General features: G+C 39.4%; 1 protein-coding gene and 1 pseudogene across 2 annotated transcripts in view; both read right to left on the bottom strand.

Moving 5' to 3' along the window:
• PRIM2 (DNA primase subunit 2) overlaps nt 1–26,397 on the bottom strand; it is a 319,663-nt gene that overhangs the window by 260,700 nt on the left and 32,566 nt on the right. The gene's annotated exons all lie outside the window — the stretch shown is intronic.
• Nucleotides 1,877–4,068, bottom strand: LOC112837776 (eukaryotic translation initiation factor 4B pseudogene; annotated as a pseudogene).

Below are 26,397 nucleotides of genomic sequence, written 5' to 3'. Positions count from 1 at the left end.
TGTACAAATTTTACATGTATTAAGGAGCAGGACATAATCACCATTTCTGTTTTAACGGGGGGTGGGGGGAGCAGGAAAGGGGAGTGGGAAAAAACAGATTTTTTTGGAGACAAATATTTGGAAGGAGTAGACCTGAAGAAGGCAAACCCTACCTTTTCATCCTCTACAGCAAAGAGTTTAAAAAAAAAACTTTCAGCCTTGGGTATCTCTCTCTGAAAGCCACTTCCTGGCTACTGGCCAATCCAAGCCAATTATTTAAAGTTCTTCATGTGGTATTTTATGTCCACTGGGTAAATGATTCATTATACCCACTGCTACAGCACTCATAAACCAACATGTCTGCAGGGCCAGGCAGGGTCTAACCTAGGACTGATGGGAGAAGGGCTTGTAAACAAGAGACTAAGATGTCATTTCTCTGCAGGTACCAATAACACCCGTAAGGATACTGTCTACTAGGCTGACCGTACAAAAGTGCACATAAAAGCACACAAGTTCAGCTAATATGCTGCAAGAGAAACAAGGACCTTGTTAAACAGTTCTCTCCATTATCATTTGTTCTCTCTCAAGGGATGTTAAAACAAACAAACAAATAAACCCACACATTGCTTGAGGCCACATTATAAATCCAAACACTGGTGTGGGATTTCAGTGGAGAGGGAAACGCGTAATAACAAAAACAAAAGCCCCAAACATGGTTGTAAGAACGGCTCACAATTTACCTGTCCCTATTTATCAACCCTCACGCACTACCTAAGGCCATTAATTCCAGAGTTTTCTGATGTATAAAAGGGGCCAGAGAAGTAGAATAGGAATGGAGGAAAGGAGTGAGAGTCTAAGACATGAAAAAGCCAAGATCTCCTGGAGAAAAGCAGTGATTCCTCATTTGCTTCTGCTCCCTGGGGCTGATACAGAATGCCTAGAGCAGGTATGTAATCTAAACAGAAACTGCCTTTTTGGGAGGTAACAGCAAGGAGTAGCACGAGGGAACATAAGACCAGGACAAGATTTTTAAAGCTTCGAGATCTCAACAGTTCAAAATCTCAGAACTTTCAGAAGGGATGCTGTTTAACAAAGGGCAAAACCCTTTCTTATACAGGACGACCCCCAAGTGCCTTCTGCCCCAGTGTTCACCACTGGTCATACCAGCTCCCCATCACTCGTGCAAAATGATGTGCCACCTCCCCCCAGTTTCTTTCCAAACCACGACTCTCCCACTTATCCTGGTCACCAAGCAGTCCTATTCTTAATGGCCGAGAGAGTCCCTCCCCACTACCCAGCTGAGGGGTAAAAATGAAGGAACTGCCCCAGGCTGGTCCCAGGAACTCAGAATTAACTAAGAGGAGGGGCAGGCAGCCTCCTGGAGACAAAAACAACTTCAGAGACTAAACCTACCTTTCCAAGGATGGAAAATTTATTCAGATAATGTATGAGAATTCATATATGTCACAACAGGATAATAAGAATTAAGAGGTAGAAATCTCACACTCTGGGGCACCTGGGTGGCTCCGTCGTTAAGCGTCTGCCTTCGGCTCAGGTCATGGTCCCGGGGTCCTGGGATCGAGTCCCACATTGGGCTCCTGCTCCGCGGGAAGCCTGCTTCTCCCTCTCCCACTCCCCCTGCTTGTGTTCCCTCTCTGGCTATCTCTCTGTCAAATAAATAAAATCTTAAAAAAAAAATAAAAAATAAAAAGAAATCTCACACTCTTCCTTAAGCCTGCCCTACTGCCCAACCGGATTCCAGACACTGTATCATGTCACTGCCATTTTACTAAATGGAGGCCTCCCCACCCCCTCCCCAGCACTAATCACACAGGCAACTGCATGTGTCATAAAAATGCACAACTTTTCCACGAAAAGCTGTACGTCTCTTTCTCTCTGGCTACACTGGTGATTCTCCAGTTATTTCAATATTTTAAAGGCTGCAGCAGTGTGCAAAAGAGATTTCATTCGGGTTTTTTTGTTTTCGTTTTTTTTCAAAGAAAGGTCTTGAGGAGATGGTGAGTTTTATCGTCTTGTCTGGAGAGAGGTTTGATTTGCTCTCGAATATTCCAGGGTGAAGAGACCCGGAGAAAGCACAGAATGCAGAGATCTACTTGGTATAATCTTCTCCCCCATTCTCATCTTCACCCCCAACCGAGAGAGCAGCATAACTCTTACAGAACTTAACTTGGAAGACGGATTTTCTTCAGGTCTCTGGCTGGTACAGATCAGCAGTCCCGATCCATTTTGCCATCTTTCCTGTCTGACTCCTTCCAGTTGTCTTTGTTCTCTCCATTTCCTGGACCGCAGCTGGAGCTCCCACTTTGGCCCTTTGGGACACTCAGCCCATCTACTTTATTTTCATCTTTCCTTGCTGTTCCTTCCTCAGATGATTGATCCGGAACTACTTTCCCCCCACTGCTTGTGGGAATTACTGCTCTGTGTCTGAACTTTGAGATGGAGCAGGAGGATTAGGACTTCGCGTCACCCAAGCACTCTCCTTTGGTGGAAGGACTGGCATTACCTTTAGAGGCTGTTGAGGTTTGGGAGGCTTAGAAGTTGGAGAGGGACATCTTCCTCCTTATTGTTTCATTTTCTAGAGACTTCTCCCTCTCTCTCTTTCCTGCATTTCTCCCAGCTGTGGCTGAGGTCCAGTCTGTGATGGCTCACTTCCTGTCCAGGACCGTTCTGTTCCTGAATTTCTTCACTTCACCAGCTTGGGTGTCTCCCCCAAGGCCACTGTTTTGGCTCACCCAGCTGGCCCTTCAGTTTCTCCCGCTCCTCCTGCAGCCGCTCTTCTACTTCTCAGTCTTTAGCAGCTGTGTCAACAGGCTTTCCCCCTCCAAAGATAGAGACTGCTCAGGTGGACTGGGAGGTGCTAGAAGGGTAATCATCTTCCTTAGGAGTACTCCAAGGCTTTACATTCAGTTTGGGTTTTTTTTGGAGGGAGGGGAGAGGGGAGGAGACCTCTATCATCATGCCTGTAATTATCCTGAGAGTAATCGTCTCTGGAGCTCCATGACCGATCATCTCATCTGTCATATCCATCTTCATAGCAGTCCCCGCCTCCTCTGTAGTCGTCATCCGTACAGTACCCACTACCAAATGCTCTCCTGCTACTGCCTATCCTGGAATCATACTCTCTGTCATAATCTCTGCTGCTTCAGTCCTCATAGCGATCCCGGCCCCCATATAGATCCATGGTATCTCAGTGTGGGCTATCACGATAGGAGGGTGACTATCTTATTCTCAAGGGAGCTACAGCTAGACTTCTCAATAGCAAAAATGGAAGCCAGAAGACAGAAGAATTCTATATATTAAACATGTTAAAAGTACCTACCTTAAAATCTTTAAAGATAAAAAAAGGCCGTCTGGCTAAGTCAGTAGAACATGCGACTCTATCTCAGAGTTGTAAGATGGAGCCCCACATTGGGTGTAGAGATTACTTAAAAATAAAATCTTGCAAGAAAAAAGAAAGAACCTGCCAACCTAAAATTCTACATCCAGCAAAAATACCTTTCAGTAAAGAATGCAATCTCCTTTCTTGCTTTTTGGTTTGTGTGACAATGCCTAAAAGGTAAAAGAAGTGTAGCAATAAAACCTTAAAGAAATGTACTTCACCTCAAACTAATGCAACATACAAAGAGCTGGACATTTATGGAAAGATGAACATTTAATGTTCTCCTGTACATCTCCCTGATACACACAAATGTTTTTTTATTATTAATTGGTTATTTATATAATTGTGTCATGATTACTCAACAGATAAGAAGACCCAAGGGTCAGATACCATTTATATGCTTTGTTGGATATCCTTCCTACACACACTCATAATCACTCTATGCCCAGTTTCGGAAATATTTACTAACGGCTGAGACAGTCAACAGTTCAAGACTGAACTCCTATGATCATAATTCATTTCACCCAAATATACTTGGAATTTTATTTCGACTTAACATAAAATATCAGATTAACAATTCTTCTGATTTTACATTATTAAACTTTATAAAAACTAAACATTTTGGAGCAAAACTGCAATGAATAGTAAGTCTGCTTTAAAACTACTACAACCGGAAGTTTGTTCCCCATTCCCGTTTCCCTATGAACTAAGTTAATCAAATCTTTGAAATTTGCAACTGTTTCTTTAATTCCGAACTATTTATTTCAAGCACCCAGTTAATTGGCAGAATGCCTATTTCTTCACACAGCTTTCTATTACCGAGCTTCAAATTTTCTTCTTTATGACATCTCCCTTATGTTATCTCCTGCAATAACCTTTTGATGCACAATTAAGGGCCTCCCAAACTCAATCTTTGTTGAGGCTCCAACTGGCAAATGTCTTCCAAAAAAACAAAAGAAAGTAATTTTCCTTTCCCATTTTGACAATGTAGCCCAGTAGGAAATTGTTCAACTTTACTTGGTTCTAAATTTTTAAACTACATAGCACTTTGGACATTTTTTCAAGATGAATGGAAGAGAGGCAGCCAAACTCTAATTCATGAAAGATATGGTGTAAACTGAAGCTTTCCAAGTTAAGCAGCTAACAGCAGATTACAAAAATATGCCTTTACTTGGCTGGGGAGGAAAGGTTGAAACTTGCTTAAGAGTCAGTTTGGACTCAGGGTGCCTGGCTGGCTCAGTCAGAAGAGCATTCGACTCTTGATCTTGGGGTTGTGAGTTCGAGCTCCATGTTTGGTGTAGAGATTACTTAAATAAATAAAAAAACTTAAAAAAAAATAAAAAGTCAATATGGACCAATGATGCATCTATGTTTATCCAAGTAAATGGAGAATGAAACAAGAGCACAGAAAAATAAAGTCAAAAAAAGAAATTGATTTGTTATCATTTTCTCTTATAGGCCATGGGAAATCAAGTCTGATTACTAAATTTACATTTCCATTATATTATTTGAAATTCAAACAGTGAGAATACTAGCTATTGTTTGTGCCTGGGGTAAAGAGAGAGGAGGATTTATTCCAAGAGACGTTTAAATACATAGGTTTGCAACTGAAAATACTAGAAAGCAGTTTTATGGCTTTGACAAAGGTTTCCTATCTGTTGACCCAGTTCAACATTTTCAGTTCCTCAGAAAATTAGTCAAACATTTGATGGTGTAGTTGGCACAATATCCCACCCACCAGAATAGCTCTGCTACCCCCTTTCTGCCTTATCTTTTAAGATTCAGTTCAAATACTGTCAGCTCAATGATGCCTTCCTAGATTAATCCAGTCTGTAGCAATATCCTCTTTACTTTTTCATAACTCTTAGAGACTATATCAAATATTCTGGCATGTGATTATTTTGCCTTGTTCTCTGTTTCATGAAAACAGTCTCTTTCTACTCTCTCAAACTACAAATGTTATAAATCCTCCATAATGCAGAACATAATCCTGGATATACATAAAGCATTATCAAATATTAAGTATAAAGTACTATGAAGGACATCAGTAGCTCCAGATTTTCTATGTCATATATACCTGGGAGTAGAATTCTGGTAGCTAGGGACTTAGCTTAAAGACACATTTGCATAGCAAGCACACTTTCTATAAATTGTGTGTTAATTTGGGTACCTTAGTAGGGAAGAGGCAGGTAGATTCAAGTCCCTCCAAGCCACTTCCTGACACTGACAGGGATTTAGACAAGTGTTCCCCACCATCTTGTACATTTACCCTCCATCAAGGAAGAGGCTACTCATCCATCTGTCATACATCAAAGTCCATCAAGAGCTTCCTTCCCTTGCTTATACTCCTACTTCAACTTACAGTGCTATCTCTAATTCCATTTCTAAAACATTCACGTGTTTCACCTGCACTTAAAATATGGATTCAAATACAGGAAGCAGCCATGATACCACCAAGAAGGGCTGGTGTTATTCAGGGACATCCGGTTCTCAAGCGCTGCCAACACCAGACGTAAGGGGAAGCAGCACTAGCTGCACTACACAGAGGCCACTCCGCTATACGCCATCAAATCACAGCTCTCCTTCTACTCCTCTAACATCAGAAATAGGGAAAAAAGAGCTCATTTCTGCCTTGAAGAACAGATAATCATGTGACCCTCCCCATAACAGCCCTCATTCTTGTAATACAGTAGTTATGTATTTTATCCATATTGTAGTATAAGAGCTTCTCCTTCCAAAGCTAAACTCCTACCCAACCTAAGTGTGGCCATTTTCATTCGATGTGCTCAAAATTGCAAAAAGAGAAAACACTGAATTCATACATTCTAGAGCCATTATGTTCTCTGTAATGATCCTGACACTGATCTCTTAAAATACCAGTCACTTGGTTCCTTATCTGTATCTTCCTTGCTACTGTTAACTTTGAGTTACCAAAAAAGAAAAAAGACAAAATTATTATTTCTATTTTGTAGAAATAAATAACAGCAGCCTCGGGACACATATATGAGAATCATCTTGTTCACTTTGTTTCTTGCCTCCAGGAAGATCATTACAACCCAAAAGTGATACAGCTTAAGGAATCCAGAAAGCTAAGCAGCAAATTCAAACAGGTGTGTGTGTGTACTACATTTATCCCTGATTCTCCTGTTCCTTAAGCAAAGTGTTATAATAGCAGTAATGTATCTGCCAACACAAAAAGGTTTTATGAGGCCTCTAGTCTCCTGCTTCCCTGGACTTATAAGTATTTTAATCCATTTTCAGTTTTTCAGTAAGAGATCATTTCCAAGATTTTCCATATGAATTAAAATTTCTCCCTTAATCCATAATCCAAACTCCACATACTGAGAACCAATACAAACCATTAAATGCTGTAAATTAAAAAGAAAATAGAAATCTGCAACCGTTTCAAAACAGCACACAAAAATCAAGGAGCCTGTATAACTTATGACTGCTTTCACTCACGTATTTATAACCCTTTCTATTTAAGAAAGTGCTTTAAATCCCCCATAGCACCTACAAAGAGCCCTAACCATATCTCTTAGTTCACCATCTCTTGGCTGAATTGAGTGTAGCAAGCAAAAAGACTATCCACAATCTCTACTCTGAAATGAAGTCATTAATTTGGACCACTCTAAATTTCGGTAAACTCATGAGAGGGTAAGAATACTATTTAAAAACATCAACTACCTTATACCTTATTACCACTCTTTCCCAGGTCCTGAAACATAAAAAGGTCTCTGAAAATCAAGAAGACCTCAAAGGATTCTCAGACTCCTGGCAAGATTCAGAAATGCAGCAAGATTCTCTTCAAAATTAAAAAGCCATAAACTTGTCAGCTAACTCTGTTGAAGCAGCTTCACCAAACTTCTGAAAAGTGGAAAGCATTTAATCAAGAATGTTCCCATTTCTCTCCCTTCTGAGTAATCTGAACTCCGAGTTACCTTATCTACTTACCTAATGATCAGAATTTCATTTTCCATACTATTAACCATAGTTCTGAGTTACATAATTTTCATTACGTTTCATAGTCTTTCCAAATCATGGTAGAGTTGTTTTAGAGTATTTAGGGTACACTGTTTCGGCTTCTGTTCAAATTTAAGAAGTCAGAAGCTCTAGCTTAGCTAACACTTCCAGTTACATATCACTGCATAATAAATTATCCCTAAAACTTAGCGGCTTAAAGCAACAACCATTTTATTTTCTCCCAATTTTGTTGGTCAGAAATTCAGAAAGGATACAATTCCTCTGTTCCATGTGGCATCAAATGACGTCACTTGGGGTCTTGAGCTGATGAAAAGACTGAAGAGTCCAAGATGGCTTCACTCACATGTCTGGCACCATGGTAGAGATGGCTAAACAGCTGGGCTCCACTGGGAATGTCGAGGAGTGCTGAGACATGGCCTCTCCAGTATGGCAGTTGCTAGTTTATGCCAGGCTTCAGAACAGACGTCTCCAGCAAGCAGATCTCAGCAACTCTAGTCAGACTTCTTACATGACATCTCAGGATTCCCAAAGAAAGTATGTCTGACAGAGGAAGTGGAAGCTGCCAGTTTCTTAAAGTCTGCACCCAGAAACTGATACAGTGTCACTTCCACCAAATTCTATTGGTCTAAGCAGTTACAAAACCCACAGCATTCTATTACCCTTTAACCTATTACACAATAAGGTGTTTTAATCTTCTGGGAGACAGAAAATAACGCATGATCAAGGACTGTCCAGTTGTCAGTCTAGAACTACCGCTACACACCCCTAAACCACTCGCACTACATAAAAAGAATCAGACCAAAATCTGCACTTACTCATTTTAATAAAACTCCAGTATTCGAAATTTTATTAGCTTATCTTACACAACTGAGGTTCTTATAATTTTTTATTATGTATGTACGTATAGCAATCATTTTTTTTCTTCCAAGATTTTATTTAAATTCACATTAGTTAACACATAGTGTGATATTAGTTTCAGGAGTAGAATTTAGTGATTCATCACTGACATACAACATCCACTGCTCATCACAAGTGCCCTTCTTAATGCCCATCCCCCGCTCCCCCTTTCCTCCAGCAACTCTGTTTGTTCTCTATAGGCAAGAGTCTCTTATGGTTTGCCTCCCTCTCTGTTTTTATTTTATTTTATTTTTCCTTCCCTTCCCCTATGTTCATCTGTTTTGTTTCTTAAATCCCACATCATGAGTGAAATCATATGGTATTTGTCTTTCTCTGACTGACTGACTTTTGCTTAGCATAATACACTCCAGTCCCATCCACATTGTTGGCAGACGGCAAGATTTCATTCTTTTTGATGGCTGAGTAATATTCCATTGTGTGTATATACACCACATCTTCTTTAGCCATTCATCAGTCGATGGTCATTTGGGCTCTTTCCATAGTTTGGCTATTGTTGATATATTGCTGCTGTTACCAACACTGTGGTACACGTGCCCCTTCGAATCACTTATGAATACCTAGTAGTGCAACTGCTGGGTCTATAGGGTAGCTCTATTTTTAACTTTTTGAGGAACCTCCATACTGTTTTCCAGAGTGGCTGCACCAGCTTGCATTCCCATCAATAGTGTAAGAAGGTTCCCCTTTCTGCACATCTTCACCAACAACTGTTGTTCCCTAACTTGTTAATTTTAGCCATTCTGACAGGTGTGAGGTGGTATCTTGATGTGGTTTTGATTTGTATTTCCCTGATGATAAGTGATATTGAGCATCTTTTCATGCATCTGTTAGCCATCTGTAGATCTTCTGTGGAAAAATGTCCGTTCATGTCTTCTGCCCATTTCTTAACCGGATTATTTATTTTTTGGTGTTGAGTTTAATAAGATCTTTATACATTTTGGAAAGCCCTTTCTCCAATACAATATGTCATTTGTAAGTATCTTCTCCCATTCCATTAGTGGCCTTTTGGTTTTGTTGATTGTTTCCTTCGCTGTGCAGAATCTTTTTATCTTTTTGAGGTCCCAATAGTTCAGTTTTTGCCCTTGTTTCCCTTGCCTTCAGAGACGTGTCGAGGAAGAGGTTGCTACGGCTGAGGTCAAAGAGGTTGCTGCCTGTGGTTCTCCTCTAGGATTTTGATGGATTCCTGTCTCACATTTAGGTCTTTCATCCATTTTAAATTTATTTTCTGTATGGTGTAAGGAAGTGGCCCAGTTTTATTGTCCTACATGTGGCTGTCCAATTTTCCCAGCACCATTTGTTGAAGAGGCTGTCTTTTTTCCATTGGATATTCTTTCCTGCTTTGTTGAAGATTGTTGACCATATAGTTAAGGGTCCATTTCCAGGTTCTCTGTTCTGTTCCATTGATCTACATGTCTGTTTTTGTGCTAGTACCATACTATCTTGATAATTACAGCCCTGGAATACAGATTGAAGTTCGGAATTGCGATGCCTCCAGCTTTGGTTTTCTTTTTCAACCTTCCTTTGGCTATTCAGGATCTTTTCTGGTTCCATACAAATTTTAGGACTGTTTGTTCCAGCTCTGTGAAAAATACTGGTGGTATTTTGATAAGGATTGCACTGAATATGTAGATTGCTTTGGGTAGTACAGACATTTTAATAAAATTTGTTCTTCCAATCCATGAGCATGGAACGTTTTTCCATTTCTTTGTGTCTTCCTCAATTTCTTTCATAAGCGTTCTATAGTTTTCAGAGTACCAATCTTTTACCTCTTTGGTTAGGTTTATTCCTAGGTATTTTATGGGTTTTGGTGCATGTAGCAATCATTTTTAAATGACTCAAAGGGACATTAGGGGAAAGAACCCAATGTTCTCTATGTACACCATGTTTTGCAAATCTCACAAAGAAGCTAGAAAGTAACAAATAAAAATAATAGTTAAAATTTAGTATATGCTTACTATCTGCCAAGCAGTGTTCTAAATACCTTAACATGTATAAACTTTATTGAAGCTGCCTAACCTTATGAGATAGTATTATTATATTTTCTTTTTTTTTTTAAAGATTTTATTTATTTGACAGAGAGAGAGAGAAAGCAAGAGAGAGAACACAAGCAGGGGGAGTGGAAGAGGGAGAAGCAGGCCTCCCACAGAGCAGGGAGCCTGATGTGGGGCTCGATTCCAGGACCCTGGGATCATGACGCAAACCGAAGGCAGATGCTTAACAACTGAGCCACCCAGGCGCCCCGTATTATATTTTCTATTTTTTCAGATGAGAAAACCAGATTGGAGGGAAAAAAAAAAAACAAACTACTAAGTGGCAGCACCAGTATTCAACTCCAGGTAGTATGGCACCAGAACCTGTGCATTCTACCCCTAGGCCATATGACATATAGATTATCCCCACTTAGACATCATGCTACCTCGCCCTACTACCTTTGACCTTGGTACAGGTCAAAGCAGGATTGTATTATATACCTCAGATCCTCTATCCTAACACCCTAAGTCTGCAATGAAAAACCCCAAGCATTTTCTGTTACACAGAAGAGTGTCTGCCTTGGTTTCTCCACTCTTAACCCTAAATCAGCCACAGACACTTAACTGAACTGTAAATAGTTTTACATCTTTGCACACCCTGAGAAAAAGACAAGCCAGGAAGAATAAAAGGCTAGGAGCATGGATCCAAATTCTTCCTCAGTTATTGAACTAAGATGCCCCCCCCACCCGCCGCATCCTGGCATTAACACTGACCCATGCCTGTTAACAGTTTCCTACCACATCTCTCAGATTTGTAAGAGAAAGTTTCGGCCACCTCTGAGGAACCTAGCATACCTATCTATGATACACCTGCCTATTTCCATGTATGGTTTAAATGTACACGCACAGGATTGTCTTGGCTCCCTTGCAGTGTCCTTTTCCTTCCTAGAAGAAGGAAAAAAGAGCCAGGAAAAATATCAGAGACCCAAAGGACCAACAAAGGTATGACCAGACAATCTAATGAGTTCAGTAAAAAAGCCAAAGTTCAACTCTTAAACTTTGAAAATACTGAAATGCCTACTGACACTGTATATACCAAGTCTCTGATGCACAGCATTTGTGAATTACCCAGCCTTGCATTATACTGAAAGTCTACAGATAACTACTGGTATTTGTTATTCCTTAAATTTATGTCTTAATTAGTTTGACAAGTTGATTTTAAATAATGAAAGCCATCTCTGAAAGGTCCATTTAGACTTGTGCAGATAATCAGCATCTGCCTCTAATCAAACTGAGATGATTAGCAAATTAAACCCTTTAATTAGCATTTTGCATAATTTAGCCAAATTATGCTGCTTAGGTTTAAGAAGGTGAAATAGGGTGAATTTATCAGTTAGATATTCCTTTAAATCTTTATTATCAAATTTTACCCCATCTACAGTAAAAATAAAGAGATACAAATTAAATTCAGCTTAGTTGGCTAAAACCTAACACTTCACAACACTTAAGCTAATTATGTCATTTGGGGCAAATTAACACAATACTCAGAAGAGAAAAAAATTTTTCATTTCAACTTTCTTCATCAACTACCTCAGAGGTCAACTCACCCAAACTATATTCAAACAGCATTTTTTAAGAAGGAAGGAAGGAAGGAAGAAGCAAGCATCTCTCTGCTGCCATTCAGTACTACAGAAGGTTAATTTCACTAAACATTCAATCATACAGTTTTCAAGAAAAGCACTCATAAAAAGGTAAGTAACTTGTCAATTTTCTTTGTTAAAAAGAGACCACAAGACAATAAAGTAGCAAAGGGGCCATCACAAAAAAACAAGATAAGCCATTACTTTTATCTACAGGCAATACATTCTCTCACACACAGTGATGCTGACTTTTTTTCTTTTGTTAAGTATCTCCACTCTTCAAATCAAAACCACATTGAGATACCACCTTACACCAGTTAGAATGCCAAAAATGGACAGGGAAGAAACAACAAATGTTGGAGAGGTTGTGGAGAAAGGGGAACCCTCTTACACTGTTGGTGGGAATGCAAACCGGTACAGCCACTTTGGAAAACAGTGTGGAGGTTCCTCAAAAATTTAAAAATAGAGGGACACCTGGGTGGCTAAGTCGGTTAAGCGTCTGCCTTCAGCTCAGGTCATGAACCCAGGGTCCTGGGATCGAGTCCCACATCGGGCTCCTTGCTGAGCAAGGAGCCTGCTTCTCCCTCTGCCTGCCTCTGTCTCTCTCTCTCTCTCTCTCTCTGATAAATAAAAATCTTAAAAAAACAAATAAAATAAAATTTAAAAAAATTTAAAAATAGTTACCCTATGACCCAGCAATTGCACTTCTGGGTATTTACCCCAAAGACACAGATGTAGTGAAAAGAAGGGCCATATGCACCCCAATAGCCAAACTGGAAAGAGCCAAGATGCCCTTCAACAGATGAATGGATAAAGAAGATGTGGTCCATATATACAATGGAATATTACTCAGCCATCAGAAAGGATGAGTATCAAACTTTTACATCAACATGGGTGGGACTGGAGGAGATTATGCTACGTGAAATAAGGCAAGCAGAGAAAGTCCATTATCACATGGTTTCACTTATTTGTGGAACATAAGGAACAGCAAGGAGGACATTAGGAGAAGGAAGGGAAAAATGACGGGGAAGAATTGGAGGGAGAGATGAACCATGAGAGACTATGGACCCTGAGAGACAAACAGGGTTTTAGAGGGGAGGGGGGGAGGGGGGGACTGGTTAGCCCAGGGATGGGTATTAAGGAGGGCACATACTGCATGGAGCACTGGGTGTTATACGAAAACAATGGATCGTGGATCACTACATCAAAAACTAATGATGTAATGTATGGTGACTAACATAATAAAATTTAAAAAGATAAAAAATAAAAAAAATAAAGTATCTCCACTCTTAACTGACCAAAACACCCCATTAGCTACCAAAGGTACCAATTTACAGGATTTGATAAACAAGTCATGTAATAAATAGCAAGAGCTTAAGAGATGGTGGAGGAAGCGTGTATCTTTTCTAACATATATTAAACTCCAGCTTCTGATGAAGACATGGTCTTGGAAATAGCCCCTCTGTTCTAGAACTAATCCTCTTACCAAAAAGAAGCAGTGAAATTTGAAAGCAGACTTTTCTCATGACTAAAGATAGCAACCTACTAAAAACTTCAAATACATGACCTTTATCCTGCTATGAATACTACCCAAACTGTAGCTCTTCTTTTGTGTGTGTGCACGCACATGTGCTTGTGTGTCAAAAGGAGTGATAAATACAAAGAAAAATAATCATGTCAAGCTTATATTAAAAAGGAACACTCAAATTCTAATTCATTTTAAAGAATATACAACATACCAAATGAAAACTGACACAGAATAAACAAGCTGTCCTTTCCAAATCCAAATTCCAATCTATTTATATGCAGATCCTACTGCATTCCTGAACAACCTGTATTTGGAGAGCCCAAACGATAGCGGTGATGTACACTAATCAACCAAACAGTACCAAAATTGTTTAAGGACTTACTCAAGTGGCAATATTTTTAATATAATTTAGTGTTTTGCATCTATAGGCACTCCGAAAATATTAGTCGGTTCATTGACTGGAAAAAAAATCAAGCCTACATTCCAAAGACTGCTCTTTTACCATTTCATAGTGGTCTCAGACACAACATCAACAGCCTAATTTGGAGCAAGCAACTACAGCTCTGAAGTGATATGATATATATCCAGCCAAAAAAAAACTTATTTCTCTTAACCCTTGAAGTATCAATAGGGCAACTAAAAGGCAAATGTAAAAAGTTAAAACTCTAGGAATATATATGCCCAACCTTTAGTCTTAATTCATTTGCTATTTAACAAACCCCACTAGCCTTTTACTATTAAGCAGAAGGAAATGACATATAAACACCTGCAAAGCATGAACTTCAATTCATTTCACTACTTTTTTCCCTTCTGCACTGATCGGACCATTGGAAGTTAAAGTACAGTGCTTTGGCTCCCCCAAATGACACTTCTAGAGCATAATAATCCTGTCACAGAGAAAAGAAACAGAAGCCAAATATAATGGGGTTCCTTGTATCCCATCCTCATTGGAAGAAACTTGTCCAGTACTAGATTCAGTTTTAATATCATCATCCCTCATCTACCCTACTCTCAACCTAATTAAACAAAAATATTATATATTCAACCAAGAGTTTATCTCCAAGTCCCAAAAGGTGAAGGAATTATATAATTAAGAAACAAGAGTAAAGTGAAGGTAAAAGTGTTGTACCAAAAAGTTTGCGTCACAGAGGTATTAACAGTCCAAAAAAAATGACACGTTTCTATAAAAATGCCTTAAAGTAATTAACCACAAGGATTAGTTCCAAGATTATAACTAATCAGACCTTCAAACACCAAAAAGTTCTAATCTGAGAAATAAAAAATATCACCACTAATAAAAATCACTTGTTTAATTTTAAACATTCAATATAACTTCTAGAGTTAGAGTCTGCTGTTTTCATATGCATAACCAAAATGTTTACTAAATAATAAAATGGCTAACCTTTAGTGTTTACAATTTGTCAAGCACTATGCAATTTACACAGATTATTTCCTTCAGTTTCACAATTCTATAAGGAATATACTATGATGTTCTCTATCTTATTGTAGAAGAAAATGAGGCATTGAAAGGTTAGGTAACTTACCCAGGGTCATAAAAAATCCATTATGAGATTAATTTTCCCACATTTTCTCACTCATACACTCTCCCTTAGCAATCGTCTTTTCCACAGATTCAAATACTACTGTTACATATGTATTTTGATTACATACTTTCAACCATGACCTCTTGAACGCAGCCTAATAATGTTGAACTGTCCACCGCCTATCTCCACTGGCCTACCCAGCACTCATAAGCAGTATATTCACAACCAAATATACCATCCTATCCCAAAAACATACTCCTATTTCTGTATTCCCTACCATTACTAATACACTGTTCTTTATCTACCAAATAGCTTCCACTAAGTCATCAAATCTTCAGGCTCCTTCCCCATCTACCATGTTGGCCCACCTCTTTCCATCGCCACAGTCACTTCCATAATTCAGACCCTCATTCAGTCCTTCATTTGGTCATTCACTCAACAAATTTTCCTTGTTAACACAGAAACTGGCAACATCTCAACAGAACTCTGCCGTAAGTCTCAACATTCTACTACCTGGTAATCTTTTTTTCTTTAATTTTTTTTAACTTTTTATTTTAAAATAATTATAGACCCACAAGTTGCAAAAACAGTATAGAGAGTTCCCTTTTACCCTTCACCCAGGGTCCCTCAATGGTTATACCTTACATAACTAGAGTACAAAACCTAAACCAGGACAAATGACGTTTGGTACAATGCATGTGTACAGTTCCGTGCCATTTCACCAAATCTGTAGATATGTGAAACAACCACAATTAAGAGGAATTATTTTTACTCTGAGGATCTTAGTGTTTTAATCTCATTAAGGTTTTAATAGACTCATTTTCATGGTCAGCTAGTAGGCAGGTCCACTTAAAGATACATGAAGTGGTGTCCAATATTACCTGACAATCTTAAATCTCAACTTGGAGGGCGCCTGGGTGGCTCAGTCAGTTAAGCGTCTGCCTTCAGCTCAGGTCATAATCCCAGGGTCCTGGGATCGAGCCCAACATCGGGCTCCCTGCTCCGCGGGAAGCCTGCTTCTCCCTCTCCCACTCCCCCTGCTTGTGTTCCCTCTCTTGATGTCTGTCAAATAAATAAATAAAATCTTAAAAAAAAAAAATCGCAACTTGGGGCTCAACTCTGGACTTCCTTATTCACTCAGCTACTGTGGTTCTCTTTTATCATACTAAATTAAAACATGTCAGTCCACTCCTCAAAAAGTTTCAGCAATTCCTTCCTACCTTTATCCTATCTCACTAGCCTCCCCTCCCTCTCTTCCCCATAATTTCTTTTTTTAAGATTTTACTCATTTATTTGACAGAGAGAGAGTGAGAGAGCACAAGCAGGGGGAGCAGCAGGCAGAGGGAGAGGGAGAAGCAGGCTTCCCACTGAGCAGGGAGCCTGATGCGGGGCTCGATCCCAGGACCCCAGGATCATGACCTGAGCCGAAGGCAGACGCTTAACTGACTGAGCCACCCAGGCGCCCCTTCCCCATAATTTAACTACAAACTTCCTCCTCATAAAAATGTTCAACCAAGGGCGCCTGGGTGGCTCAGTCAGTTAAGTGTCTGCCTTCGGCTCAGGTCATGATCCCGGGGTCCTGGGACTGAGTCCCGCATCAGGCTCCCTGGTCCGCGGGAAGCCTGCTTCTCCCTCTCCCACTCCCCCTGCTTGTGTTCCCTCTCTCATGTTCTCTCTCTGTCAATTAAATAAAATAAAATCTTTAAAAAAAAAAAAAAAAGATTGGGTGCCTGGGCGGCTCAGTTGGTTAAGCAACTGCCTTCGGCTCAGGTCATGATCCTGGAATCCCGGGATCGAGTCCCACATCAGGCTCCCTGCTCGGCGGGGAGTCTGCTTCTCCCTCTGACCCTCCCCCCCATGCTCTATCTCATTCTCTCTCTCAAATAAATAAAATCTTTAAAAAAAAAAGAAAAGATCTCAGAGGAGTAGGAGTGATGCTGGAGTTATGCTGTGGTTAGGAAAAATAGGATGACAGAACTATGTGTATTCGAGCTGGAAAGAAGAGAGAGTACTACACTACATTAAGGAAAAGTGGGCTGCTGTTCCTAGAAAAACAGAAAGGCAGGTTCCAAGGCCCTCTATCACCAACCAGTCCTCAGAACAGAGTTCCAGCAGCTGGTGGGCCCCCACAAAGCAAAAGAAAAAGATCACCCTAACCCACCCATTCCATCCCTCAGGTTTATCTTCAGAACCTGTAAACTGACAAGTTAATATATAAATTTTATAGGTCCCTAGGTCCAAAGGCAAAGTTCTCTCAATGGTTTGGTGCTTGGAATTCCTCTATTGTTTACACACATCATCATCACCATGCATTAAAATATAAATAAATTTAAAAATTAGAATGCTTATGATTAACATTCCTCAAGTCTGACTATTTTAAGTCGCCATAAATAATACAATTTCTAGGAATTATTTTTATACATAAGTGATCCAAAGACCAGAAACCTCACTATATGAACAGCACAATCTCAGGAAAAAAGCACCTTCGCTATATGTTCTATGAAGATATCTCCAAAGGGAATAGAAAGAACTGAATGTCCCACCCCAGGCCCACCAAATGATCTGTGAGCAGAGAGCCAGTCTTAATTCCCCTCATCTGAGAAGTCTGCTTGCCCTGTTCCACTAGGACACAGGGAAGCTCTACATCCACAATACATGAAGAGTTTTGAACTCTGTTTATGAAAGGGACTATAAAGAAGTATTATTTTGATGCCACTTTTGACCATCTCCATGTGCTATGCTCAGAGTTGTGCATACTGGAACTACACAATATAGAGGGTTTTAGAAGATTATTTTTTACAAATAATAGGAAGACATCCAGATATAACCTTAGTTATGGAAACAATATGCCTGGGATGACAGCTACTTTAGTGTTAATGAAGTAAGAAGTCTGTTTTTTAAAAAGCGGTAACTCCATAACTAAAATATAAAAGAAACAGAAAAGCAATCTAAAACAAAATAATACTAACATACATAAACAATCACACATAGTGCATTAAATGTCATAATCAAGGGGCACCTGGGTGGCTCAGTTGGTTAAGTGTCCAACTCTTGTTTCAGCTCAGGTCATGATCTCAGGGTCGTGAGACTGAGCCCTGCATCCAGCTCTGCACTTAGTGCGCAGTCTGCTTGAGACTCTCTCTCCCTCTCCTACCACCCCTCCCCGCCACTCACGTGCACACACTCTCTCAAATAAGTAAATATTAAAAAGAAAAAAAATGTCATGGGTGCCTGGGTGGCTCAGTCATTAAGCGACTGCCTACAGCTCAAGTCATGATCCCAGGGTCCTGGGATCAAGTCCCACATCGGGTTCCCTGCTTGGCAGGAAGCCTGCTTCTCCCTCTCCCACTCCCCCTGCTTGTGTTCCTGCTCTCACTCTGTCAAATAAATAAAATCTTTAAAAAAAAAAAGTCATAATCAAGTAAATACTGTACCCATTCCTAGCAACACTGTGAATGCAACATCCACCAATGCAGACTGGTATAGTGTGTGTGTTGGTGCCTCAAATGCCACATCAGTGAAGTGCTTTTCCAAAAAGGTGAACTTACAGAAACATATGGAACAAAACAAAGTATAACTTTCCATCAATTCACACAGTAGTTTCATTCCAGGAATTATCAGGGTACACAAAAGCCACGGGGGGGAAAAACATTTAATGTATATTTATAAAACAGTGTTTGGGTCTAGATTCAGATGATTAGAAACAAGTTGTTTTTTTTTACCCCACATAAATTTTTTAAAGGAACATTAGAAAAATCAAGAAAGACATACAAAAACGCATTGTTGTACAGAACTATCCAATGCATTGCAGACACTCCAGCATCCCCATCTCCTATTAAACGCTTGTAGCACCCACCAATCATTGTTACAACCATCAGAAATATACCACAAAGATGTCCAAAGTATCTATTAGCAGAGTAGCCTCTGGAGTCCAGAACCCCTAGAATGAACCAAGGAGCTATCTTCCTAAAAGGCCCAGTCTGAAACAACAAGTGGACCTCTCTCTAAAGAAGGTCCTCCTCCTTTCTTCTAAGCCAAGAACAAAACCAAATCAAGCCTGTAAGTTTCTTTTTACCACCCTGTTAAATTATTCCTATCTCAAGCATAAAATCTACTCCTGAATTTTGGCTTCCACTGACCTTTGAATATTACATGAGTCTATTGTTGAACATGAACTAAAACATACAATGTGACCAAAGAAATGTTCAGGAAAAAAAAAAAGTACCAGAGAAGAAAAGCAACATAGGGTATAGAATAGCCATGGTCAAGATAATGAGCCCTTCAACAACTGAGCTGTGTAAATATAATGTTTCCCCTAGAGGTAGCACACATATTATATTGGGAAAACTACTTATGGCATGTTTAATATATTGTGTTTCCATTTCTGCTAAGAACTGTCAGCTAAAATAAAACATCTTAGTAAAATTACAATTAATGCTTTAATTTCCTACATTAATGTAAACCTCTAATCTCACACCTGTGTTTGTGTTATCCCTTTTGATGGGTGCTGTCACCTTAAATGTCAGCAGCTATTCCACTTCATTTCAGTGCTAGTTAAGGACTAGCCGGGAGGAAACGTGCTCATATATTTAGTAACATGCTTTGTGCTATACACATTTCAAAAACCTCCAGGTCAGATTTTTGAGTTCCAGTTCTAGTGTTTAACTCTGGGTAAGTTACTTCACCTCTCTAACCTTTCCTCATGGAGCTGCTGTCCGGATTAACTTATATAATCCATTTAAAGCACTTAGCTTAGTGCCTGGCATTCAGTGAACACGTAACAAATGTCAGCTATTTAGTGACTAACTTCTCTCCTCTGTCTCCTTAGATCACCGTGGAGACCCAAACCTTAATAAGTCCACTGCTCAGGGCGCCTGGGTGGCTCAGTTGGTTAAGCGACTGCCTTCGGCTCAGGTCATGATCCTGGAGTCCCGGGATCGAGTCCCACATCGGGCTCCCTGCTCAGCAGGGAGTCTGCTTCTCCCTCTGACCCTCCCCCCTCTCATGCTCTCTCTCTCTCTCATTCTCTCTCTCTCAAATAAATAAATAAAATCTTTAAAAAAAAAAAAAAAAAAAAATAAGTCCACTGCTCATTCAGGTTACCAACAAGTATTCCTTCCTTGGGGAACAAGGACCCTATGCAAGTTCCGAAACAGTCCTCCAGATTTTCTAACATTCATACAGAGGTGACACTCTCTGGATCAACTAAAAGAAGCCGGAATATATTTGGCTACTCGACTCCAATATAGACAACAGAAGTATTCTCTTGCCCAAAAGCTTCATGCAACACTGGAATTGGGAGAGCATTCTGAGCAGAGATGAACAGGGGAAAGAAGCCAGACAGCTGGCAGGTATCAAGAGCTGGAGGAGGCACCAGGAAACTGAAAGCCAAGATTAGCAATCAGCGGCAAGGGAGTAAAGAGAGAGAGAGAGGAGTACAGAGTAAGAATTTCAACTGCTTTATCTCCGTCTTCAGAAGGGTGGGGAGTAGAAGAATGGATATACTGATAGGGCCTGGGCTAACCGCGACTACTTCCTCCTGCCTTTGTAACTCAGACTTAGCCACTCAATGACTAGAACACCACAAAATGATTTTCTTCTGCAACTCCATCAGCCTTCCACAACCCTGGCTTTTAATCGCATCCCAAAGACATAGGATACAGCACCCTGATCTAGGCTCTGAACTAGTCCATGACAGGACTTCAACTAAAAAGGATTAAACGTTCAGGAAGGAGGGGGCAGCAGGGGACAAGAAAAAGTTAGGAAGATTATAGATTGAAAAAATAAAGTATACATTTAAAAATTCAGTCTTTTTTTGAAGACCTTCAGAAAACAGAGCACTATACAATGTAAATGTTTAACCAGAGAGACTATCAGAACACTAAAAATGATATTTAGTAAATTAATTTCATTCTTTTAGGATCTAAATAGCAACCTATATATAACATTATTAGGTCAGAAACTTCAGCTAAGCTACAGCATACTTTTTCAAGGGCAAAGTCAGAGGCATGAAGTCATCACCAATAAGAATACAAGGAATTCTGTATTCAAAAGCTATACAAAAACTTTAAAAAAGAAAAATGACTTTCATAAGTTATTTGAAAATTTTGCATATGTTAATTTTAGCCTTCAAGGGTAACTCAGCTTGAAGTTTCACATTTAGTCACAGCATCTCTAGGTTTAAACTATCTTATAATGAGCAAAATCTAATTTTGTAGCTTGATAAGGAAAATCCAAATTTTGTGAACTTCGAAAATATTGCCACTAAAGACCATCTGCTATGGTGCATTTTTACAATTATATGCATAAACGGTGAGTCCTCAATCAAGTAAAAGAATTCAATAAACCTCTTCCTCACTCTCCAAATCTAATAGTATAGCTGCCCAAAAATATATATGAAACAATACAAAGTTAGCTTCCATAATTATCTGATGTCAAAAAACAATGTGAGGTTAAGAGGATTATATTTGTAGAGTGTGCTTAGAGAAAGGAAGCCCTATTAATACCTTCCCTTACATCATTTGAAAAGAAGTTAAAGGTACGCAATTGCAACAGAAACACATAAAGAGCTCTGTGCAAATCATAAATTTTCCTATAAAGAATACAGAACAAATGGAAATCTGCTAACCAGCATAATCCCTCAAATTCAGTTCAACAGAAAAAGCTCATGTAATATACACACATATATACCTATTACCTAATATTTAACCCTGAAAAAGATAAGTATTCCATGTTACTGTACTCATCTTAAAGATTACCTCATGTTTATGAAACAGAAATAGAGGTAAATCTTTTGAACTGACTACTATTTTCTCTGGAAATTAGCTCATTTACTCAACACTCAGCACCATGCTTGAATCCGACAACTCAACTCAAAATTGCCCACTTCAAACTCTTGGAATATAAAATGATCTACAGGGTGCCTGGGTCGCTCAATCAGTTGAGCACTTGACTTGGTTTCAACTTAGGTCATGATCTCATGGGTCGTAGGATCGGGCCCCATGCTCAGTGGGGAGTCAGCTTGGAGATTCTCTCCCTCTGCCCCCTCCCCTGTGCTCGCTCTCTCAAATAAATAAATCATAAAAAATAAATAAATAAATAAAATGGTTTACTTCCCCACTCTGAAAACAAACTTGAACCTTCATCTGATTATTAATCCTTTCTCCCTCAGTTCCTTTTAAGTCTGGAATTTCCAACAAGAGTTAATAGTATGTGTGAGGGGAAGAGCAAGATGGCGGAGGAGTAGGAGACCCAAATTTCGTCTGGTCCCAGGAACTCAGCTAGATAGGGATCAAACCATTCTGAACACCTATGAACTCAACAGGAGATCGAAGAAAAGAATAGCAGCAACTCTCTGAACAGAAAAGCAACCACTTTCTGGGAGGTAGGACGTGCAGAGAAGTGAATCTGAGGCGATATACGGGAAGATAGACCGCGGAGGAGGGGGCCTCCCTCAGCCGCTACCGGCAAGTGATAGAGCGGCGGAGCACAAAGTCCGAACTTTTAGAAGTCGGCTCCGCTGAGGGAGGTCGCTCCTCAGCGGCTAAGTTGGGGGTGGAACCCTCGCTGGGACAGGGTGGTCTGAGGACCCTTGGGGTCACAGAAAGACCAAGGGTGCCTGAGTGCGGCAGAGCCCCCACGTATGGGAGCGGGAAAGCCGGCTGCAGAGATGGAACCGAGGAGTGGGCTCTCAGCTCAGTGTTGCCAAGAGTTAATAGTATGTGCTTACCGTCCCACTTCACTCTTCTCCAGGCCCCCTTTCCACTTCTATCATAGTCAATGGCTTGTCAGACATCCTATGAAAAGCTTCCATGCTCATCAAACACATTTGTTCTCTAATGTGTTTCACTAGATGGCCATTTTGACATCTGCATGTCTTGTCTCAACTGTAACATCAGACTCCCCATTGGCTGAAATTTATTCCACGTCAAAGGGAAAATTAAAGTACACATTTCTCGATTTTGCAAGCACATTAAAATTGCTTTGCAACTTATTACTAGGCTTATAATAATTTGTAAGCATATCCCAGAGGGTAGCTACAAAGAGAGTCATATATATCAAATGAATGGCATTTTCCTATTTTATGTAATAGAAAGAGTTGACCACAAGAATGAATGCACAGTCCAAAAGAGCTACAACAACCCTAACTAGATCAACTAGCTATGAAAACAATATAATAAAGGCCAAAATGATCAGAAAACCATGACTACCTCAAGGCCAACTTGCAAATATCTAAGAAATAATAATGCACAAGTGAACACCAAAAACTACTTTAAACTTCAACTAAAACTATTAAATCAATGTAAAATCAATGTTCCAATGTTAACTAAAGTATCCAGAAGTTCCTAATAAATTCACATAACTGACATTTCTAAAAACAAATGACAAATTAAACATTAATTCATGATTACTGAGCCAAAAATGACATGAAATAATTTCTAATATAGAAGAAATTAAGACTCCAAACTTCAAGGGATAAGAAACAAATTTTAAATATCAGATTCAGGATAAGGAAAATTATTTTAAAATAGGTAAAAAGCAATCCAAAGTTTTACAAGTACTTGTTTTCAGTGAGCCAGGTAATAAGGTCACCAACCACAATGCCTTCACTCAAAAACCCTCCCTTCCAGGGGCGCCTGGGTGGCTCAGTCATTAAGCGTCTGCCTTCGGTTCAGGTCATGATCCCGGGGTCCTAAGATTGAGCCCTGCACGTCGGGCTCTCTACTCGGCGGGAAGCCTGCTTCTCCCTCTCCCACACCCCCTGCTTGTGTTCCCTCTCTCGCTGTGTCTCTCTCTGTCAAATAAATAAATAAAATCTTTAAAAAAAAAAAAAAGACCGCCCTTCCTGAACATATTTGACAATGGAACAACACTAGTTCTATTTAACATGCAGTGGACTTCTCATTTGTAACATATGGAATACACTCGTTATCTTTTAAGATGCTCACCTTCACTGTCCTGCCATTAAATCCACTGGTATTTCAAATTAGGTAAAAAATATTTTTTGACTTTCCTAAGAAATTTTTTTAAAACATCAAGGTAAATTACAAACAGCTATCAGACTCTGAACTGCAAGAGCACAGAGAACCTTTGTCTGCGAGGCTGACAGGTGTCAAAACCTGACCTTTCCCTAACTGGTCAACTGAAAAATCATTAATAGTATGTTTGACCTTACTCATTCACCTTTAATATGACACAAGATTAAGTCAATCAACTCATCAATTAGATCCAAAATGCCCCCCCCCAAAGACAGCAATACTTAATCATTTCTAATCCTCCTAGAAATTTCAGATTTAAAATACAAATTATTTACACATAAATCCAAGAATGTAAAATATCAGTTTTTCCTTTCTGAATACTTCACATTAAGGTTTTATGTTATATATCTTAAAAATTCAGAATCCACTATCCACTAAAAACCCAAATACAGACTACAAAAGCTAAATTATCAAAACACAGTCAGAACAAGAAATACAATGCAAGAGTCCCAGTCTGATAACTGGCCTCATTCACCTCCTTCAAATTTTTATCCAATAAATTTACATCAACTATGGCAAACAACAAAACATTTAAGAAGAAAAAATCTCGCAAAGAAATTATTCCCTTTTCTGTACATATTTCCCCATCAAAGCAAACACAATGCAATTTAATTGTAATGCTGCATCTCCTTCTAATATAAAAATATATTTATTTTACAGAAAGAGATTGATATAAAAGTCAATGCAGCTTTAGGGGAACCTGTTGGCTCAGTTGGTAGAGCATGTGACTCTTGATTTCAGGGTTGTAAGTTCAAGCCCCACACTGGGTGTGGAGATTTCTTAAAAATATTTTTTTTAAAAAGTCATTGCAGCTTTAATTAATCTGAAAAGATAAACAAATGCATACAAACGTAGAGTCCAGGTAGACTCTAAGATGTGTGTGCCAGCAACCCAGCTTCTGTAACATGGAAGCCAAGACGGCCTTGTGGCTCTCTACTCCCCACTATTTCCCTCTGCCTTAAGTTGGGCAGCAGGGTCTATTACACATCAGAGATGAGCTTATACAATAAATGCTAGTAACTTTTCCCTAATTCTTGCTTTGCCCTGAGTCTAAAAGCATCACTGACACCTGTTCTAGCACAACAGTTTCAAACACAAACCAAATATTCCAATCAAAGTGAAGAAAAATGTGCATGTTCCCATTAATGAAATGGTAAAAGCTGGGAAATGGGAAGAGCCACAGGGAGCTACGGGCAAGCTAATCAAAAGCACCTGAATTCAAGTGCCTTGATTACTAGTATCAGTTGCCATGAGAGTATACCAGAAAAAGAAGGAAAAAGGTCTCTGCCAGTAAAGCGATACAAGCTATCACAGGAATGGTTTCTCTGCCAAGCCCCTGCAATGCTTTCTCACTCTTTTCTTTCCTCCATGAATCAGCACCAGCCACAAACACTTGATCAAGTTTTACATTCCACATTGTTTATTTCAAAAACAAAAACATGTTTTTACACTATACACCTCCAACCAAGGTTCTGATAAATCCCCTAGGAGGACTACCTACATCCGCCCCCAACAACTAATAATCACTGAACTAAAAAAACAAAAAGTCACACAAAAAGCCAAAAGTTACTCTTCCTTTTAGAAACTGCATAGGATCCCCGGTGGCATACAAATGTAGACATTAATTTTCCCTACATTCAATTTTCCAATCTTATCCATATTTCTACATCTTACTTTAATGCATGTTTATTATAATGCACCTCAAATGACCTGCAGAGAGAAACAATATAAATACAGTAATTATAGCAAACAGACTGGAAGCAACCAGAATATTAAAAGCCAATCATGACTGCCAAGACACTTGTTAAAAGTATGCCTATATGTGCCATAAATTCCACTCTCCTATAACAAGACCCAAAATAGATTTGAAGTTCTTTTTTAATCCCAGTTAGTTAACATATAGTGTTATATTAATTTCAGGGATACAATATAGTGATTCAACACTTCCATATATCACCTGGTGCTCATAACCACAAATGCACTCCTAATCCCCATCACCTATTCAACCTGCCCCCCCACCCCCCTCCCTTCTGGTAACCATCAGTTTGTTCCCTACAGTTAAAAGAGTCTATTTCTTGGTTTGCCTCTCTTCTTTCATTCCCTTTGCTCATATGTTTTGCTTCTTAAATTCCACATGAGTGAAATCATATGGTATTTGTCTTTCTCTGACTTCCCTTAGCATAGTACTCTCTAGTTCCATCCATCCCATTACAAATGGCAAGATTTCATTCTTTTTGATGGCTGAATAATATTCCACTGCATATATATACCACATCTTCTTTACCCATTCACCTATCAATGAACAGACACTTGGGTTGCTTCCATAATTCAGCTATTTTAAGTAATGCTGCAACAAACATAGGAGTGCATATATCCCTTTGAATTAGTGTTTCTGTATT

This window comes from Callorhinus ursinus, unplaced genomic scaffold, assembly GCF_003265705.2.
Source record: "Callorhinus ursinus isolate GAN/ISIS: 27379988/994484 unplaced genomic scaffold, GSC_fseal_2.0 scaffold22, whole genome shotgun sequence".
Lineage (NCBI taxonomy): Eukaryota > Metazoa > Chordata > Mammalia > Carnivora > Otariidae > Callorhinus > Callorhinus ursinus.
Note: the sequence above shows the minus strand (reverse complement) of the source record. Positions and strands in the feature narration are given on the sequence as shown.